Genomic DNA, 13,539 nt, shown 5'->3' with positions numbered 1-13,539 from the left:
AAGTGCATGAGGTCCTCCTCAGTTTCAGCAAGCAGGGTTGTGTCATATGCATAACACAGATTGTTGATAGATCGTCCACCAATCTTAACGCCACGCTTCTCCTCATAGAGCCCAGCCTCTCAGATAATCTGCTCTGCATACAGGTTGAAAAGGTATGGAGATAGGACACATCGCTGGCGTACACCTTTCCCAATTTTGAACCATGCAGTGTTGCCCTGCTCTATTCTGACAACTGCCTCTTGGTACAAGTATAGGTTTCACACTAGCATGATTAATTGTTCTGGGATTCCCATTCTTCTCAGAGTCAGCCACAGTTTGTTATGATCCATGCAGTCAAATGTCTTTGCATAATCAATGAAACACAGATAGACATTCTTCTGGTATTCTCTGCTTGCAAAAACCATGGCTTGTATCAGGCGCACCTTAGTCTCCAGAGAAACACCGCTTCTCTTGAGTACTTTAGAGAGGTCCCTAACAGCAGACTTTCCCATCGCAATACGTTTTTTCATTTCCTGGTTACTAGTGCCAAGAGTGTGGACTGTGGAGCCGAGCAAACTGAAGCTGTGAACAATCATAGGCAATGTAAAAATCAGTTCCTTTAAGATCAGACATGGTCTCCTGCACTCCTGCACCAGAACAAAAGAAAGAAAAAAAAAGTGGGGAGGAGGAATAGGATGCATGCATCATAAGGGTGAACAGATGCTGAGGTAGAGAAAACCAAATAGATATCTAGCACGGTTTGTTACAGGGTAAAAGGTCTGAGACCTCATGGTGTTATGGTTTAAGCACTCAGATACTAACCAAGAGGACTGGTTGGAACCAGCCAGTCACTCTACAGGAGAATGATGAGGCAGCCTACTTTCAGAAAGATATAGAGCTTTGGAAACCATATGGGGCAGCTCTATTCCATCCTACAGGGGCCCTATGAGTTGGAACCAACTCAATGGCAAGGATCTAGCTCAATGATTAGCTTGAGGGATATAGTGAAGAAGGAAATTTCCTATCTTTTTATATTACTTGAAAACTTTTATGCAAAAGCATACATGCATTTTTATCATAAATTAGGCTGTTTTTTGTTTTGTTTTAATTTCAGAAAAATAGATCCCAACCATTAATAAACCATTTTCTGGGATATGATATCTCTGAGGTGGGAAGTTTATTAATTTATTTCAATTAAACATGGTAATGGTTTATGTTTAGGAGTTTAGGACTGGAAGAGATCTATATTTGTTCCCATCCCAACGAAGGGTGACCCAACTAAGGGTGGAAACTACAGAACAATATCATTGATTTCACATGCAAGCAAGATTCTACTGAAGATTATCCAAAAACGACTGGAGCAGTACATCAGCAGAGAACTGCCAGAAGTCCAGGTTGGGTTTAGAAGGGGTCGGGGCACTAGGGATACTGTAGCTCATGTTAGATGGATCTTAGCTGAAAGCAGAGAATACCCGAAGAATGTCTATTTGTGTTTCACTGATTGTGCAAAGGCATTTGACTGCATGGATCATAACAAACTGTGGCTGACTCTGAGAAGAATGGGAATCCCAGAACATTTAATTGTGCTAATGCGAAACCTATACTTGGACCAAGAGACAGTTGTCAGAATAGAGCAGGGCAACACTGCATGGTTCAAAATTGGGAAGGGTGTACGCCAGGGATGTGTCCTATCTCCATACCTTTTCAACCTGTATGCAGAGCAGATTATCCAAGAGGCTGGGCTCTATGAGGAGAAGTGTGGCGTTAAGATTGGTGGATGATCTATCAACAATCTGTGTTATGCAGATGACACAACCCTGCTCATTGAAACTGAGGAGGACCTCATGCACTTACTGCGGAGGGTCAAGGACTGTAGCCTTCAGTATGGACTGAGGCTCAATGTCAAGAAGACCACGATTCTCACCACTAGACCAATTGGTAGCATCAGGATGGATGGTAAAGAGATTGAGATTGTTCACAGCTTCAGTTTGCTCGGTTCCACAGTCAACACTCTTGGCACCAAGCAGCCAGGAAATAAAAAAACTTATTGCGATGGGAAAGTCTGCTGTTAATGACCTCTCTAAAGTACTGAAGAGCAACGGTGTCTCTTTGGAGACTAAGGTGCGCCTGATACAAGCCATGGTTTTTGCAATCACTTGTTATGCATCAGAGAGCTGGACAATGACTAGGGAGGATAGAAGGAGAATTGACGCCTTTGAGCTGTGGTGCTAGAGAAGAGTATTGAATGTTCCATGGACTGCCAAGAAAACAAACAGATCCATCCTAGAGAGGGTTAAACCAGGCTACTCCTTGGAGGCAAGGATTCTGGGGCTTCGTCTGACATACTTTGGACATGTTGTAAGGAGAGACAGGTCTTTGGAGAGGGACATCATGCTGGGTAGAGTGGAGGGACGGTGCAGGAGGGGAAGACCCTTTATGAGGTGGATTGATTCAGTGACTGGGGTAATCGGGATGGGTGTGTCAGAGGCAATGCGATTGGCACAGGATAGAGCAGGGTTTAGGGCTGTTGTACATAGGGTCGCTATGAGTCGCAAACGACTCGATGGCACATAAACAACAAAACAACAACAAATGGTTTATGTAATACGGAGAGAAGGAGGAAAAGGGCAGCAGGGGTTATTCAGAGAACAGCAACAAAAAAGTCATCTTCTATGGCTTCCCCTTGCATTTAGAAGATTGAAATGGCAAAGGAAAAAGGTAAAAATAGAATTCAAAGGAGAAGATAAATTAATCCCTTTTATGATGAGAGCAAACAGACTATGACTAAAAGAAAGCACTGGATATACTGTCAGTGCGATGCTTTGGACAGGATACAGATCATAACAGGCTTAGAAATTAGTGGAAAGTATTAACATATTAAGCATTTAAGTTTATTTCTACTTTATTATTTATTTATATCAGGAAGGAGAATGCCTGAGGTACGATCTTAAAGGGAAGACAGAAAAGGAAATTTCTTTAAAATGGAGGTGACTGAAGCATGCTTGAAAAGTTTATTTGTCAGGCTACAAAGAAATTGTGAATATCTAGAGAAAATGAGAAACCAATGCTGGAGAAGGAGGACTTCTGACTAATCCTTTGACCCTCCAAAACTTCTGTGAGCTCTATGCTATCACAGTACCTTCACCTTGCTCTATCTCTAGTTCAAGCCACCATCATTTCTTTCTGAATTTTTAAAAACACTCCCTCCTTCTAATCACATCTGGAGGAATGTCAGTTTCTCCATTCCTTGAGAAAACTTGACAATGTCTATGTCCTGACAAGGTGACTAGATAGGTGAATAGATCCTGGTAAGGTCCTGGGCCTGATCATACATTGACAGAACCCCTGCCCCCAAATTCCCTAGCAAACCACCACCCCCCTCTAAATATCTCTAATGGCCCCTATGAAAAGAAACTTTGTCTGCCCCTCTGATCCTCTCTATTAACAGTCACCTGACGTCCCTCTCAGATGACGTGATAAAGGTCTGCTTGTTTCTTGGGACCAGCTTCTCTTTTTTCTAACATCTGGTTCCTGGACTGGGAAGAACAATCAGTCATAAAGCCGAATCCTCCTCTCTACTTCTCCAGAACTGGTTCACACGAAGATCAACCCCAGAAGCTCAACAGCAACAGGTCAGGCCCCAGAGCTTAGCTGGCCTCTATGAGGGAGAAGCTCTTTGTAGCCTTATTACTATGTGAACAGAGCAGGAGCGTGCCCAAACTCCTTTTTTGGTATAGCTTGTACACTCCAAAATAGGCCAAACTTCTCCTTTCCTGTCTTATCTTTCTCTAATCCTGTCTTTCCTTCTAGTCCCAAAGGTTGAAGGCCATTTGTCATTTGAATCATACAATACCCAACACCTGGAAAACAGGAGAGGCATCTACTTCTGAAATAGCTTGCCTCCGGAAATCCTATGAAATGATAAAAGTTATACAAGTGTTCCAGTCTTTCATTTATAGGGTCGTTATGAGTTGTATGCAACTCAATGGCACTTAACAACAACAACAACAACCCAACACCAGCCTCAATTCTCAATCACCTCCAATTGAGGTAAGAGCCCAAAGTCACTCCCTGAGGTGCTCAGAGACTGATCATTTCCTGTTCCTTCCTCTCAGGTCCCAGGGACCCTTTTCTGACATTGGCGAGAGGACACTTTCTCAGCTGGCAGAAGGATCAGCACTGCCAGATTCTCAACGCCCAAGATCTCAAATACCTCAATATGAAAGCCGGACCTGGAGGACAGTCCTTTGTTCGCCTCCTCTAAAACTCACACACCTTCAGCATTTATTCTTAATTTAAAGCATAAAAGCTTGTCTGCTTGTATACTCAAATTTGCAACCTAAATTCAGCATGTTCAATCCATTCATCCTTCAGGACATAGACATGGAAATGGCAGAGGTTTCCTATTCCCAAACTTTCTTTACTCTTTGGCTTTTGTTCAGCTCCTCATGACTAATCACCCAGTTAAAAGAGAATCTTAAGAAGAAATCCCCTGCAACTAAAACATCACCTTCTTTCTTTTCCAACACTAACTCGCAGATAAAACATCAAACCCCTCCTTTTCTGATCCCGACCTGGCAGAAGACACCTCCATACCATCCTCCCCAACACATTGGTCTGCCCCTCCCCTCCCACCAAACCCCCCAATTCCCTTGTAGCACATTACACTCTCTCAAAAGTCAGCCAACCAGGCCCACACCATGTATAAATCTATCCAGTGGCAAACACCCTTCCTTCCCTTTCTTACCAAGGCCATTTTAATCTTTTGAAGGTAAATTCTAAGACATAGTAAAGTCAGGAAAGTCTTAAATCATAAAACAGCAAATAAAAAAAATACCATTTCTTCTGTTTTGTATTCAGTCTTTGTACTGAAAACCTGCAGTTTCCTCCCAGTAGGAGATCACTTAAAGACTTGATCTCCTCTCTTTGCTGCCTAAGAAATTTGTGTTACCTGTTTCTTTTTTGTACTCTTTCAAATTTCCTGCAAAAAGTATATAATAAAATTGTAAATAATTTTCATTTTGTTAGTATTACTAGTTAATGTGAAGTAAAATCAGATTTGTTAGAACTTGTTACCTGATTCAGATCAGTTGCATAATAGTAAAGATGTCTGTCCATAGTTTTTAGTGGTTTTCTGTTAATAGCTAATTGTTTGAAGCTGAGTTAGCATGATTTCAGTGACTAATATGAACTGCTCTCTTCTATTTCACCTCAATTTTCCACAAACAAGCAGATCACCAGTTAAAAAACAAAACAAAATACTCCCTTTGCAAACTCCCTCCCCTCCTTCAAGTAGCAGCCACTGCAGGCACCAATTAGCAAAGGAGACCAGGAAAAAAATTCAAAGATAAACCTACAAGTGTATATAGGGTTTTTGCTTTTATAGAAACAAATCAAAGAAGTCTGTTTTGTTTCCCTTTTTCTTAAAAAAAAAATTTAAAACATATACTCTAGACTTTCAGCCAGGATGCAGAGCTGGAAAATTTTTCAAATTTATCTTTTTTCTCCTCTTTAAGTTTAATATAACAGTAATTTGAAGCTCATAGACTCTAATGATCCCAGTAAAAAAAAGCCTAGTTATAAAAATACCTAGTTAAAAATACCATGACAGTTCATGTTCTCTTTACTATAAAAAATTTTAGCAGTTATAAAAACAAACTAGAAAGTTTTTCTCAAGATCCTTAGAGATTTACAGAAGAATTTCATATTACTACTATTTTTAATTTAACAGAAATATTTCACAGTTTTGCGGTCTTCCTGCTGTTCTTCTGATAAGAGGCACAAAATTATCAGTAATGCTAGACACTAAACTAGTAATGCTAATAATACTAAACATGCCATTAACTCACATCTGCCAGATAAAGGTTAAACAATTCCTGAGACAGATCTACCCTAAAACTACCAATTAAAAGGAAGTAGAGTTAAAAAACAGCTGCTAGAGATTACATGCAAACTTGTCTCAGAAAAAAATTAAAAGATATTCATGTAGAACCAGTAAACTACTCCACTCAATTTAAAAAAAAAACAACCCTGAAACTTTTAAGAATGTTGTTATGCACCATTGACTTGCCGGCGACTCACAGCAACCCTATGTACAGCTCTGAAGCCTGCCCTGTCCTGAGCCACTCTGATTCCAACACACCAATTCCCCATTGTCCCAATTACTGTATCAATCCATCTCATCCAGGGTCATCCTCTCCTGCTCTGTCCCTCCATCCTTCCAAGCATGATGTCCTTCTCCCAGGATGGGTCTCTCCTGGCCATGTGCCCAAAGTATGTAAAACTGAACTTGGTTTCACTCTCTCCAAGAGAGACCTATTTGTTTTCTTGGTGGTCGGTCCACAGTATGTTCAACTCTTCTCCAGCACCACAGCTCAAAGGCAGCAATTCTTCTTCCTTTGTCCTTAAGTCATTATCCAGCTCTCTGATGCATAGCAAGTAATTGCGAAGACTGTGGCCTGGATTAGTTGCACCTTAAGTGTCGAGGCTTGATATCATTTGTTTTCATTACTCTGGAGAGGTCTCTGACAGAAGAATATACTAACAGATATTATGCCAAAAAAAAATCACTTAGACCCTATGTCTCATGAAGAAAAAATAGTAATAAATTTCCATTTCATCACTCTACCCCTGACCTGATATTAAAAAACAAAACAAAACACTTCAGAAAAAGGCTTTAATCCCCCAGTGTCTCAAACTTTTAACTGCTAGTATTTCAGTGTTCAACAATAGGCTAGGAAGCTCTGGTGGCCTAGTGGTAAGAAGATGCACTGCAATCCTGAAGGTGCACAGTTCAAATCCACCCGATGCTCTACTGCAGAAGGAGGGGCAATCTCCACCTCCTCTTGTGCCATTCAGATCCAACTCGACAGTACACAACAACAAAAAACCAAAGCAAAACAATAGGGACTTAGAGGAGGAAAAGAAGGGTAAACTAAAAGCCAAGTTTCTAGTGCAACAATGAATGAATGGAAATTCAAAATCTCTGTAAATGTTCATTAAAATTTACTACAGTAATTGAGTCAATCCATCTCATCCAGGGTCTTCTGTCATCCTTAGACATTGTCCAGCTTTCTGATGCATATCAAGTAATTGCAAAGACCAAAGGCTGGATCAAGTGCACCTTAGTCTCCAGACTGATACCATTGCTCTTCGGTACTCTGGAGAGGTTCCCAACAGCAAATTTTCTCAACGCAATTCGTCTTTTGATTTCCTGGCTGACAGAGAGTGTTGACTGTGGAGCCAATCAAACTGAAACTATTGTAGCAGAATAATTAAAACTCCAGGCATTTTCATCCCACCAAACCCCAATTCCAAAACTCTTACTTTCAGTGTAAAAAGCCTGATCATGTAGGCCATTAAATGTCAAAAAAGTGATGCAAATAAGTAAAGGGGCAGTTCTCATAAACACCCAGCTGGGCTCAGTATACCCTAAGAGGGTCTTGGTGGTAGAAGAACAATCAGATTGTTGGGGCCCTGGCTCCCTCAGAACCTCTATGAGTGACCAACAAAGCACCACTATATGTCTAGATGTATGCATATAATGTCGCTAGTAAAATAATTCACTTTCTTATCAAGACTAGTATGAGTTATTTAATCTTACAATTTTTTAGCAACCCTCTTTCCCCCCGCCAACTTACCATTGTGAACACTGGTATACAGAATATTCTTTTTCCATCAATTTTAAATTACATCTAAAACCCCTATACTTTTATTGAAAAGAAACTTGTTAGCAAAAGTAAATGCTAAAGTTCTTCTCACTCCAATGCTTCAAATAATATTAAAGAGTAGTAACTCAATACCAGTAAACCGCCACGTTTAAAAAGAATATAGCCAAATTTTTAAGCTAATAACTAACCTTCAATAGCTACAAGAATATCATTAGTAAAAATAGCAATAAAACCAAGTGAAAGATAGCCTAAAAAAGGCAGTATCATCTTTTTCCTAAAAGTATACAAAGCCATCATTAAAGATACCCATCATTAAGTAATTTTAAAATGTAAGAATATTTTTAAAAATATCCTTATAACACTTCCATCTAAAAGCCAACTTGTAAACAAAGATTAGTCCAAGACTTAAGACCTATCAATAGAAGTATACTTCCTCTACAACCAGTAAAACCCAATTCATACATTTTAATAAGCTAAGTTCCCCCAAAGACTACACATGAATGATACATTATTTACTATACCTCTCCACTCTCGCTCTCAGCCTTTGTTTGCTTTAGCACAGACTGACCCAAAAACTGTAAGAACCAGTCAGTATCTAGAGGTAAGCAGAAAGATAATAAAAATGGTACTAAGTTATTTCAGAAGGAAGAGAGTAGTTTTGTTTTACAGTAGTAGGTCTGACTTCGTCAGAATTTTAAAATTAAGAAAAGTTGTGATAGTTGTTAAAGTTGTAAAAGTGTAAGAGAAAGTGAATTTTGTTGGAGAGATATATCGTAAAATATTTTAGTCTTTAGCTAAGAAAATGACTCAAACTGAAAAGGACTCTAGCTAAGCTGTTCCAACAAACTCAGTCCAACAAAATTACCCAATTACTAATTACCCTATTGTATATTAGAGCAGTTCTTCAACAAATATCCAAATTGTCAGCATGTGAAATCATGTATAACAAACCTTTATCAACACCTGTTCTTTGAACTCACCAAGAAGCAAGTTATCTTTTAAAACATGTTATAAACTTTAAAAAGTGCAACAAATGCTATTAGACTATAAGTAAGAAACTTTCTCCGTTCTTAAAGAAAGACCTTTAAAAATCCCAATATTTGGCCCAACAAAACTAGCCCATAAGAATAATAATTATTTTAAGCACCTGCAAGGTATTAGTAATTATGTATTATGTAATTAGTAATTATCGCCCCACCACCTATGCCTGTCCAAGATGCTTTTCCCCCTTGAGGAATTTCCCTAAAATCAAACTCCTCTGCAATAGTTCTTGTGCAAATCCCTCCCCCCTCCAGTCAACTCATACTCCGCAACCACCAGGAAACAGGACCTGTCCAACCTATCCCATTTGCTAAACTCTTACCCCGCCTAACATCATCAAACCTAATTCAGACTCACTCTGCCTTCTACTCAGAAAGAAGCCCACATCTTTCCCTTCTATTACTTAATATAATTCTCTACAACATAAAAGCTAGCACTGCTTTCTGTTACAAACTGACCCATCTCTCCATCTCTTTCTATATCACCCAACTAAAAGTTACTTAGCTACGTTTTCCAGGACATACAAATGGGAAGTCAATACAGAATGGGTTTAGCTCCTCTTCAGAGTTGACTCCTGGGGAAACCTGGAAATAGTGAATGAACTCTTCTTTGTCTGTGGAAATAGCTTCCTGCAGTTTCTTTTTTTTTTTTCTTCCTGCAGTTTCAATCACAACCAACTCCAAATTAATACGTACACTCCTAACCTTGCACCTTAAACACAAATGTTATGTTACAGGACTCCTCCCTTTGGTGTTCAGCCTTGGAAATAACAGGAGTGGCCACTGACACGGCAAGCCTACGCATCTCCCTAGGAAAATTTCACATCATCTTTCAAAAGCTCTCCAAGAGTCACTAGACAATATTGTAGCTCAGCTTATGGCAATCCAAGACCAGACTGACTCCCTAGTGGCAGTTGTATTCTAAAATAGAAGAGGACTTTTTTAATCTATTAACTATGGGAAAAGGTTGTCTCTGCCTGTATCTAGGAGGTGATTGGTGTTTCTATACCAATAAATTAGGAGTAGTTAGAGAAGGAATAAAGCAATTAAAAGACAAAGCTAATGCCCTAAATAGAGAATCAGGGACTGAGTGACAACTAAGTAACTGGTTACTCCCCATCCTAACTCCTTTTCTAGTTGTCCTCCTTTTTTAAACCCTTGCTTCCTGTTTATAAATCTCATTCAGAAATTTTTAGTAGAACACTCCATGGCCGTCTCCTGAGTGACCACTCAGGTACACGGCAAAACAATACTCCCCATTCAGAACCAACTCCAGCTCCTCAGCATTGCTCCTGTCCAGCAAAAAATAGCTAGAAACAACTCTAGCCAATCTCCTTTAATGTCTGGAATGGAAGAAGAATGTCCATTTTCCCAGGACTTACCCCTAGGTCTAACCATTCCTTGAGAAAGCCTAATAATGTTTGTGTCCTGACAAGGTGACTAGATTATCAGATTTTGATAAGGCCTTGGGCCTGATTACACATTGACAGAACCCCTGCCTCCAAATTCTGGAGCAAACTGCCACTCCCTCTAAATCTAACAACGGCTATAAAAAGAAACTGTCTTTGTGGTCCTACATGGCACTCTGATCCTCTCTTTGACTGGTTGCCTGGCATCCCTCTCAGACTACTTAATAAAGGCCTGTTCATTTCTTGGTAGCACCTTCTTTCTTTCTCAACTCTTTTTTCTATCTAATAATATCTTCCCAGAACAGTCAAAGAAATATCTTTCAAAACAAACTTCATCATATAACTTTTCATCTTAAAGCCTCTTCAAATGACATCCTTTTGAAGAAGCCCATACACCTTAAGAAGTCCTACAAGGCTCTTAAAGGATCTCAGGTGTCATGTCACAACATTTAAGTGCTCAGCTGCTGCCCCAAAGGCTGGTGTTTCATCAAGATCTACAGCCAAGGGAACTCTGAACAGTTTTACCATGTCCTGTAGCATTGCTATAAGTCAGAATCAGCCTACTGGCAACATGATTCTTTAAAAAAAAAACAAACCACAAAAAACAACAAAGCTCTCAACTGCATGGCTCCCACTGACACTTCAAACCTCATCTCAAGCTACTCTCTCAGCACACTGCACTTCAATCTCACTTGACAACTTTCAGATCTTCAAACACCTAAAGTATTTTCTGCCTTTGGGCCTTGCCATTTGCTGCTCTCCACATGACTATTCATTTCCTCTTCTGTCTTAACTATCCATCACTCCTTAGAAAGGATCCCTTTCATTTTTAAATTTCAAAACCCCATTAATTTCAAATCTAATCTGACTTATAGAATCCCTACAGATCGGAGGAGTGGTGCCCCACACTATTTCTAAGACTGTAAATTTTTATGGGACCTCCACAGCTTTCTCCTAGGATATGGTTGATGGGTTTGAACCACTAACTTTTTAGTCAGCTGTTGAGTGCTTAACCATAGTGCTTTAAGGGCCTCCTTTAATTTTATAAAATCATATTTATAAAATAATTGAACCAGAATAGTAGGTTTGAGTACTATCATAAGCATATGATAACTTTCAAAACAGTGGATTCCTGGTTTGACTATAGTAAATTAAAAATTAAATACTTAACATTTAACATTTAAATTAGTATTGAAAATGAAATATACATAGCTCCTTTGTGTCTTTGGAAAGGTTCAAACTTTACATGGACTATCTCATCCACCCTCAACTGCCATGTCTAATGGCTTTTTAGAATGTGAACACCCAGATTCAAGCATTAGAGTTCTCATAAGAACTCTTAGGGGGAAAACTTTAAATGATCCTTCATAAAAATGTCATCCTCATCCTTGTCCCATCTCATGTCTAACCATCAAAAGGCACATCAAAGCTTTCCCCCACAATTTCGGTAATATTCTTCCAAGCTTTCCTTCTGGAAGGGACATAGTCAAGCTGAAATCTACTCTTTTGAGGGTAATAGTGAAAATATTCAGGCAGCAAACTGATTATCAAGTGAGGAGTAGTTAGAAGTAGGTCTTTTCCTTGGTAAACTATTGAAACGAAAATACATTATAATTGTTGAGAAGAGCAATGGCATCAAGATTTCAAGAAGTGTAATCAGTGGCTTCTGCTTCTAGAATGAAAAACAAAGGACTATATGTTAATATGAAAGAGAATACAAATATAAATTTCTATGTAGTGAAAATTCTTCTAATTCTGTTGTTGTTAGGTGTTCTCAAGACCATCATGACATGCAATAACGCTAAGTACAACAGAAGAAAACCATGTCTGATTCTTGGCCATCCTCACCCAAGACATGGTGTTATTAATTGCCTTATATACATGTGCAAGTTGGATGATGAGTAAAAAGACTAAAGAAGAATAGATGCCTTTGAATTGTGGAGCTGGTGGAGAATACCGAATATGCCATGGCCTCTCTGCACATGTTGTTAGTAGGGACCAGATCAGAGATGATGTGGATGGCACAGAATATGGAAAAGTTCAGATCTGGTGTTCATAGAGTCATCATGAACAGTATTCAACTGGATGGCACTCAACAACACCTTAAAAGAACAAACAAAACTGTCTTGGATGAAATACAGTCAAGATGGTCCTTGAAGGGGAAAAGATGGTGAGACTTCAATTCACATACTTGAGTATGTTATCGGAAGGAATTAGTTCTTGCAGAAAGACATCAAGCTTGGTAACTACACAGAATAATTAAAAACGTCAGTGAGATGGGCTGGCAAATTATCTGGAACAATGGGCTTAAAGCACGGTTGAGATTGTAAGGATTCTTCCAATAAGAATGCTTCCTTTTTCTAACCTCTTTAAATAATGCACAAAAATAGGCGGAGGGAAGTAAAGAGAATTAGCTAAAAAAATTTCCTCTCAGCTTTTCTACAACATCCAATAAAAAAGCCCCCCAACAAAGCAACATCTTCATTGCAACTGAGTCAATTTTGACTCCTAGCGTTATTTGGGACCGAGTAAAACTGGTCTCAGTGCTGACCTTTCGGTTAGCAGCCGGAAGCCTTAATCACAGAACCAGTATAGCTCCTATTGTAACGTCAGTAGAGAGACATCAGTACCAATCATGTGATCTTTAATAACTGTGGTTGACAACAGCTTGCTTTCAAAAAAGAGCCAATTTACAATTCATTTTTCAAATTCCTAGTGTTTCTGTAAATATGTGTCATCAAGTTTCCTGCAACAAGTATTTAATTACTATCTGTTACTGGAAACCAATGTGATGTTGCTAGGTTTCCAAGGATGTGGTTTTTATGGAAACAGACTCGCATGTCTTTCTCACTGAGATCAGGAGGCACGTTTGAACTGTGAACCTTTTGGTGAGTGGCCAAGCTCATTGTGCTACCAAATCTCCTTTTTCAAATTTATAAAACTCCCAGCTATAGATCCAATTCCAACTATAGGGCAGCCCTATAGGACAGAGTAGAACTGCAGTGTAGAGTTTCCAGGCCTGTGAATCTTTCCAGAACAGGTTGCCACATTTTCACCGAGGGGAAGGGCTAGTGGATTCAAACTGCCAAGCTCTTTGTTAGCAGCCCACTACTTAAACACTGCGCCACCAGGGCTTCTGCCTCCCTCCCACGGATCACATGTTCCCACAGTTATCTGTACCCACCTTTAAGATAAAATTCTTCCAGAGCAGAAGTTTTAAATTTCTGAACACTGTCATTTTTCTCAATGAAGAAGAGATGGAGAAGACACAAAGATGTTACAAAGAGGTTAACACATTATAAAGAATCACTTGTCCCTGAAAAGCTATCTTCTCCAGGACTTCCAGAACATGGTACTAATACTGGACTAATCCCCATTATATTCTTTTTGAATCTTTTACTAACTCTTGTTCCTTCCCAAATGCCAAAACATCCCAGTGTC

The 13,539-nt window shown here is 39.3% G+C and overlaps 1 pseudogene; it reads right to left on the bottom strand.

The window, feature by feature from the left end:
• Nucleotides 1–13,336, bottom strand: part of LOC102876896 — a 165,462-nt pseudogene extending 152,126 nt beyond the window's left edge.
• Nucleotides 13,337–13,539: the final 203 nt, after the last annotated feature.

This window comes from Elephantulus edwardii, unplaced genomic scaffold (assembly GCF_000299155.1).
Source record: "Elephantulus edwardii isolate Elephantulus edwardi_28Jun2011 unplaced genomic scaffold, EleEdw1.0 scaffold00132, whole genome shotgun sequence".
NCBI lineage: Eukaryota > Metazoa > Chordata > Mammalia > Macroscelidea > Macroscelididae > Elephantulus > Elephantulus edwardii.
The sequence above is the reverse complement of the archived record's forward strand: the minus strand, read 5'-3'. Positions and strand labels throughout refer to the sequence as shown.